This window comes from Lepeophtheirus salmonis, chromosome 14 (genome assembly GCF_016086655.4).
Source record: "Lepeophtheirus salmonis chromosome 14, UVic_Lsal_1.4, whole genome shotgun sequence".
Lineage (NCBI taxonomy): Eukaryota > Metazoa > Arthropoda > Copepoda > Siphonostomatoida > Caligidae > Lepeophtheirus > Lepeophtheirus salmonis.
The window spans coordinates 21,515,103-21,524,078 of NC_052144.2; positions in this window are offsets into that span (position 1 = coordinate 21,515,103).

An 8,976-nucleotide genomic window follows, 5' to 3' on the forward strand; every position below is an offset into this window, starting at 1 on the left:
ATTTGCTTTTTTGAGGACTGAATATAAGGACAGTACCGAACAAGATGCATTTATAAGGTTAAACAGCTCCTGTCAAACACGTTCCGATCTAGTTGAATTAATTTCAGATGAAAAAATATCATTTATTTTTAGCAATGCAATACAGGATTTTCAAATAAAAAATAATAATTATAGAACTGAACAAGAAGTTATAAGTTTATTCGAATATGTTATCTTGATTAAATTTCGTGAAAAATGTGGCTAATAAAAAAAAGTGAGTGAAATCAAGGATTTAATTTGAAAGTTATTATTTTTTTTAATATTTATTCGAACTGTTGTATATCATAGCTATTATTGGATGTTTCAAATGTAAGCACTGCAAAAACACATTATAGAGGGTCAAAAATTAAATATAATTAATTTTTTTTTTAATTATTTTTAAAATTTAATACTAATTTCAAAAAAAATATTTTTTCATAAAAAAATTAATAAATGAGATTTTATTCAAGCTGAATTAGAACTCTTGATATGTGATGGGTTTTGATCTTGAAATTGCACTTTGTCAGGATGGGATAATTGCACAAAAATTTAAGATCATAGGTATTAAATTATCAATGTAATTATTTTTTTTAGGTACACGGTTATTGAATTTTTCAGGTTCAAAAGTGGGCTCAAACCCATAATAGGGCTAGAAATGCATTAACAATTAAATCATGAATTCGTGCAAATCAAATTTGATACAAATAAAGTAATTACAGATTAGATATCAAATACTACTAAAATTAAATATAGAATACAAAAGATTTTGAAAAAGTCAAATTCTTTTATAATATGTGCTGTTCATCTTTCAAAAATTTTAATGTTATTAGAATAATTTATTTTGACAATTTTTGATTACTTTTAAATTGTTTCCTATTAGACACAATTGTTAATATTCTATCTACCATTATAAATTTTACGTATTCGGGCTGGTAATGATAAGTAATTAACTTATTTAATCTGTGCTTATTTGACAGCAATATGAACATTAGATTACGTTTATATTATTAGCTAGAATATCATTTGTAATATTAAGTTTTATAGAATACCTACAAAGAAAAAATATTTCATTATTTGCAACAAGGCTCATTAATACTACTTGGTCTGGGTTTTTTACTATAACCGAAGGATCTATAATTATTTATTAACAATTGAAACACAGATTACCAACAATCTACAATAAAACAGATCCTAACCTAACAAATATATGTGGTGTTTCAATATGCAAACAAACTTGAACAAAATTAAGAAAAGTAGAAAGACTACATTTATTTATTTTTACTTACAATATACATACAACGTAATACTTTATGGACATATTTAAGTCATTTGAAGGCTGATTATTCAAATTACAGGGAAGATTTAAGATACCCAAGAATTTTAGCTATTCTTTAGAAGCTTTATTTGATTTAATAGACTTATATCGGCTGCGAAATAGTCTTTCAAGTACATAAAATCTTTAAACTTCTCCTTATTTTAAAGTGACGATTAATTTTGGTTTCTTTAGGTACGATTTAAGGGCCAATCATTTTTGACAAAAATCATTCTAGCTTGTTTTTGTATTGAGAGCCTACATAAAGGATATAATGATATATACCATATTAAGAGACATATGTCTTACGTAATCAAAAATTGTGTTTCAACACCTTTTTGGAGAGAAAATAAAGAAAATATGTCTCGAGTCTCATCTTCGGTGTTCAAGTCAAGTCTCAAGATCAAGACTTAGAGCTCAACTTAAGTAACAAGTATATGTTCATAATACAAACTCGAACTTAAGTCCCCAACTCTGATTGTTACTATTCCAAAAATTTTAACAAATAAAAATTTTAAAATTAATTTGATATATACATTTTCTATAAATAAGTAACTTTATGCATAGATATATATATCAGTTTTACTTCACAATTACAAAAAAAAATACAGTTGTCGATGTTTCTCTTTCTTTTCCCCGAATAAGTTCTCTGAGTGTTGATTGTTAGAATTCAAAATTAGCTCTTGTTAAGGTGTGTAAAATTTCGAAGAGCCCTTGAATACAATTCCAATGTTGGGAAGAATTGGCAAAAGTACAAATTGACTGTGTGTCTTTTTTTCTTTTTAGTGCAAAGATTACGAGATACAATAAAGTTGTTAACGTGTTTTACATATATATATATTGGAAGTAATTTAGGCCTCAAAAAGTGCATACATTAAATTAATATTACTAATATAGAGTTGATATTATAGAACTTTACACTATTACAAAGATAAAATACTCATATCTTAAATAAGACCCTTTTGATTTTAAAATGTATAAAAAAAGAAAACCCCTAAGCGTTATTTATTTCCTAATAAAATTAATTAAAAAGTGAAACATGTGATACTGTTAGTACTTTTCACACACATGTGGAATCTCTTAAAAAATAAACTCATATAAAGAATAAATTTTAATATAAATGAATCCATTTTTCAGTGAATTGTTTAATTTGTTTGTTCTAATTGAATGTTTCAAAAACTTAGATATAGAAAGTGTGAAAATACCAAAATTGAAAAAAAAAGTTCTAACAAAGAAATTTAAGTTTAATATGAAAAAAATAATAATGACCTCTTCTTTGTGATGAACCTTCAGAAGTTCAATTATGATCTGATATCAAATATTCTCAGAACTTATGCACATTTTTTCTATATTTGTGTTATCCGTATTAAAATTCAGTATATATGTAATATATTGTGAACAATCTTGTATAAGGAATGTGTTTCCTTTGTAATTTTATAGCTGGCAAAAATATAATTGTTTCATGCGTATAAAATTTTAATTTTATATTATTCATAGTGTTTTGTTAACTCAAATAATTATCGTCTCAGTTTGACTCAACTTGGGTTGATGATTTTTCTACTTGAGTCAATAGATGAGTGCATTTTACAATTTCAAAAAAAAAAATGAGTCGACTCTCTGTTTTATTACTTTTTATAAATATATGTCATCAAATACTTAGAGTTTCATGACAATGTCCCCATGTGATCTTCTAATTAATCATCCTTTAACTTGTTTATGACACTAACAAGATATCATAGATTTTTCTCAAGACTTTATAAGGCATTTTTTAGCAATTTTAATGATTCCAACTAATAAATATGATACATATTATGAAATTCTTGTAAAAGTTAACTAAATTTCTAATTTTTAAAATATATGATGAATTTTAAGTGAATTTTGCGACATTTCCCACAACCATGATAATACATTCTTTCCCTTTATGCCTCTCATCTAACCTTTGGAAATCAACCTCTATAAAGAATAACATGTACGGAAAAAAAAATATATACTCATTGATATTTTTTTTGTGAATTCTTATCCCTAACTTCAGAATAAAGTCATTTTGAATCAATACAAAATTTAAAACAGAACTGGCACTCGGTAGAGCACAAATCTTAACTAGTATATAAAACCTTGGACCTTATAAACAAGGATTAACACAACACTATCTACACGCCCTTCGGATAAATTGCTTGATGAAGAAAAAGAACTCAATAAAAATTTCATAAGTGGCCTTACAATAATGGGTGAAGATAATGCTGAACTTAACTTGAAATACAAGGTAAGACAATAACATACAACGGAGCATTGCTCTATTTCATTTCTTTTTACCGTATCAACTTTTTATCAAGCTAGATAAAAGGATTATTTTTGTGACGTCAGAGTCTGTATGAAAAGTTTAAATCTTAACGACGAAGTCTTTAGATATATGAATCCGTTTTCCTCCATCCTAGGAGTTTATATTTTTGTCATACGGACAACTTCTGAGCCTCTCATCAACTTCAAGTTTAAAGGATCTCGCCTCTTGGTCCCTCACTCGGTGGATCTCATGTCCTATAATGGAAGGATCCTTCATTGTGCAGATCTCCCTCAACATCAAAGTCTGGAACCTCGTCAATCATTATCTCTATGATAAAGAAAAGAAAATATACATTGCTCGAGATCTTCTACAGAATCGTAGTATATTTCTTAAATAAGATATAAGGATTTCCATAAAACAACAGAATAATCTACTAAAACAGAATGAGTTATCATCTTCCGTCAAGACCTCCTTCTTTCAAATTTTGAGTCCATTTCTCTATATCCAAATTTTGAGTCCATTCCTCTATATTCAAATTTTGAGTCCATTCCTCTATATCCAAATTTTATTGTCAACAATTTCCTAATGCTAACCTTTTCATCAACTAATGTAATTTCTATTTGTATTTTCTATTGTAATTATATTTTTTTTTCATGTTATATTTTTTTTTCATGTTTCAATTTTTTTTATCGTTGCAATCTTTATTTTTGTCATTTCTACATTACTATCAACATTTTGTATTACAAAAATATACCCAATATTAAGAATACCTTAATTTTATGCAATAAAAATAATATAATCATGTAGAAGCATAACATTCTTATATCTTAATTTGTGACTTATCTTGAATATAATAAAAATTACGTTAAATATAGTTATATAGATAAGAGAACAGAATATGATAATCGGACGGATTTTAATCATCTACACTGCTTAAAAAAATTACAGTTAAGAAATAGCATTTGCATTTCCGAAACAAAGTCGAAGGAATCAATAAGATACAAAAAATAAAATATTGGTGAACACATAAATGGGAAATCTAATTATTTCTGAATATCTCTAATTTTCTCATTTTTGATTTATTTTTCTTATCGTTATGAAAACAATTATAATATTATTTTTTTAGATTGTAACTATTGTCTTCAAAAAATAACACCATTAGCTCTTATGACAAGCATTTGATAATTATAAGTAATATTTTATTTTATTTTAGATCAAAGATCTTTACAGGTTTCGAAATGGATTATCGATTAGACTTGAGAATTACAATTGCATTCAGATATTCCAATAGAAATATTGTGATGTAACTCTTTAGTCTTTATAATAGAAGTATATGACGATTCCGTTGAAGATCTAGAGGAATTTATGTATTTTGGAGCATAGAGATAATGAACAACGAAACCCCTGACCTTGATGTTAAGGAGAATCTGTACAATGAAGGATCCTTCCATTAAAGAAGATGAGATCCACCGAGTGATACAAATAGAGGTGAGATTCCTTGAACATGAAGTCAAAGAGAGGATCAGAAGTCGTGTCCATTGGATATCCTTCAAATGGCAAAAATAAGAACTCCTGGGAAGAAAAAGAATCGGTGGATGCGGATCCGTATATCGGAATACTTCTTGGTTAAGATCCATCCAAATCTCCATGATACTTTACACGCAGCTCAAAAATTAATATAATAATAAAGTAGTATGACTAATTTTATCTGCTAACTTAAAGTAAATTAATATCAATTTTGATATGATCATATTTATGTTTATTGCAAGTTCTGAACCAATTTATGTTTTCGAAAGATAGACAATGTCCCTTGATGAATTTAGTATTATAACAGATGTGGCAATCAACAGTGGAAAAAAAAGGAAAATACGTCGGGGAAGAGACACATCTTTCCAAAAAAATAATCATGCTAACACTGAAAATTTGAAGAATATTATGAAAGAGAGCAGCTTAACTGTGATTACGTTTCCTTTGATCAGCTACATTTTGTTGTTTCAATGGAGGAGGAGGAGAAGGAAATCAACAAGTAGTCTAGCAAGAATTACTTCGATGTAGATCCTCAACTCTACTCTGAGTTCAAGAAGGACAGCACATGCTCAAGATTACTCTGTTTCCTTGATGAGCCCACACGAAAATTAATCACATTTCAAAGTATATTTAGGTAAGGAAGTTCGCTACTCAGGAATTAAATAACTGCTAAAGGAAAGTAAATTCCTTTTTCAAATTACCAATTCCAAAAAAAAGATGGGCTAGCTAAAAAATACACGCGATCTACGTCATTGGTAATTGACATACATTTTATTTCATGTTACCTTGACAATGCTAAGCAAATGAATGATGTGAGATTAGAAAAATTGAATACATGTATATATGAATTATTCATATTCTACAAAATTAAATCAAGTTACTTGAAGAATGATATCCACATCGATTCAATGCGGGGAAAATTATATTTGGATTGAAAAAATATAGAAAATAAGAATTATACGGGGCTTGTCCCCAGGATGAAACACTATTTGAAATTGTAGCAAGTACTGGATATTCTACAAGATGATATTTATAGAGTGAATGATTGTAAGAGTAAGGCTGGATATATAATAATAACTTTTAGAAAAACATGTGGATATACTTTCAAAGTTAGAAGAAATGTTCAATAATAGACGTCCCTCATCTTTTGAAACTGGAAATTGAAGAAGAAGGTGAATATTGTTTGAAAAACAAAATCACGTTTAAAAAAATCATATCAGGGAAATTCAAATTCAAAATAAAGCCGAAAAAGAGGTTACAAGCAATCATTCCTTTTGTAGAAAAAAAATGGAAATGATTTCTGAAATGCAACGAATACAATGCTTCAAATGCCTGAGATTTAATCAAACAAGATTCAAATGTCAGGCTTTCAACATAACAAAATATGTGGAGTTTGAAAAATACTTTCGCAGGGAGTATGAGAGAAAGAAGATTATAAAAAGGAGCTATACTTCAAGAAGAGTCAGAATGCGATGTAAACAGTGAACATATAGCTGAAGACTCTTGAAATGATAATGCCATTGAAAAATCCGTCAGGAAAAAAGATAACGACAAATGAACGAACGAGGATTGTCGGAACAAGCAATTATCCATACAAAAGAAGGGTTCCTTGAAGGAAAATTGGAGAGTGATACATAGAAGATGGAATTTGTAACATAATGCTAAGAAAATATTGAAAACGAGTTTGGAAATCCCAGAGAAAGATAACTAAATGGGATCACGAGAACACAGTTATCTAGATATTGAAGTTTATGATATTGGGATTCGGAATCTTTATCGTCAACCAGATGATAAGAAAATCATTATTTTTAATGTGGAAAGAGAAGTGCTGAGTTTCTTTATATTAACTAAATTATATTTTTATTTATTATCCGGTTATATTTTAACAATATTGTTCCATTATACACATGTGGTAAATACCTTTTTCAGAATATATATGTATAAGTTTAACCTTTATTCAGAATGACTGAATTTATTGTGCCCCCTTAATTAGATGGCTATGAACTATAAAATCATATCTGCGAGTATTAACTAATAATCTGAAAATAGGAAATGAAGAATAAAACAAAACATATATTGGAACATATAATCATGTAACATAAAACATATATCGTTATGTCCCTCAAACCAGTAATAGGGGAAACAAATGCGTCAGGAAAGTCCCTGGCCATTACTTTATTGGATTTCCAAAAACATTCGATTCCTTCGAGCATGTGGCATTGTAGAGAGAAATGGAATTTTCTGGGTTTCCTCATGTATTTATAAAAGTAATCAGGAATACGCTGAAAGGAGCAAAATCATTTACAGCAACTGATGATGAACCAGAAATATACATTGAAAGAGGCATACAACAAGTGGATCCTACCTCCCATTTTTCTTTCCATAGTGATCAGCCCATGTGGGAACAAAAATAGGAAGAAAAAAGGTTACAAATCTTTTATTTGCAGATGATTTGACTATCTTGATGAGTGAACAGTTAATTGAGTCGGACTGAAGATATCTCAGGAGAGTCCTTAAATCATTTGAAGAAAGATCGGGCTTAAAAATTAAGGACGAATAGACTCAAGTCATGACGAATATGGAAGCACCCGAGAAACTATTGGAGAAGTCCTGTCTGGTGAAAGAGGTAACAATATTAGGAAATAGCTTCACTATGGAAAATGACACAAAAAAAAAATGTTAAAAAAATAGACGATTAAGTAGTATTAATGATTTTATCAATTAGAAAACATAAGCTCGAAACACTTGACAGATTCAAATATTGAAAAATGATAGTTCCAAGCATAACCCATATTATGATATGTCTACCATATAACAAGGATTGTGCTAAGAAACGGAATAAGTTGAGTATTGATAAATGCGTAAATGTACCAAAATATATAAAACATATGAGATTGAAAATGGATAAATTTGGGAGGTTGTTGGGGTATGATAGATGTGATGTTTCATTAGAAACGTCTTCTGTTTCCCTAGTATAAGAGAGCATTTCAGGTCAACTTTCCTTGGAAAAGTCTTTGTATGTCGCCTGTAAGAGAAACTTCGTATATGCTACTAATCAAACACCATGGAAAAGTCTAGATACCAGAAACAAAGATGAAAAACATATATTGGAAGATAATGGGAGCAAATGGACCACTTCAAGGACATACCGAGGTAAAAATACACTTATCTAGGGAAATACAAAGGAATTGGGGCCTTAATAATATAATTGATGCTTTAAACTACAATGAAACTACTCACCCTGGATCAGTGATGCTGAAGCAGTCCTGTTGGCTCTCCTCCAATCCGACCATAAGACGTAACCCGATAAACGTGGTTATGAATGTTCCTAATCGCTCTATCGAAAGAAGAATGTGTTTGCAAGATCCAAATCCAGATAAACTCCGCATTTTTATGAGGGATGCAATGGAAAAAAGTAATATATAAAAATCATATGGGACTCTATACTAACAGTAAAACAAAGATATACGAAGTACAGAATAGCATCGGGTCTCTACTTCATACCCGGAGTGTTTCGCAATGAGTGGAGCCTCTGTATTCACTGTAATGAGACGCAGACATTGGAATCAATTTGGTAATATTTTTATTCAGGATTAATTTTCATATAGTCTAGTTATATTACCATGTCCCCATATTTTCTTCTCGGCCCTCGAGTTTTAAGAGCTTTTAATGACCCACATGTCAACCTTCAAAAGTTTATAGTATTTAAAAATTATAATGGATATTCAATTGAAAATTATTACTGACAACGTAAATTCAATTGTTGACATTAAAAAACGTAAGAGTGTGATAGATCATTTTATGACATATGATCCGGATCTTCTATCTGTTCGTGACA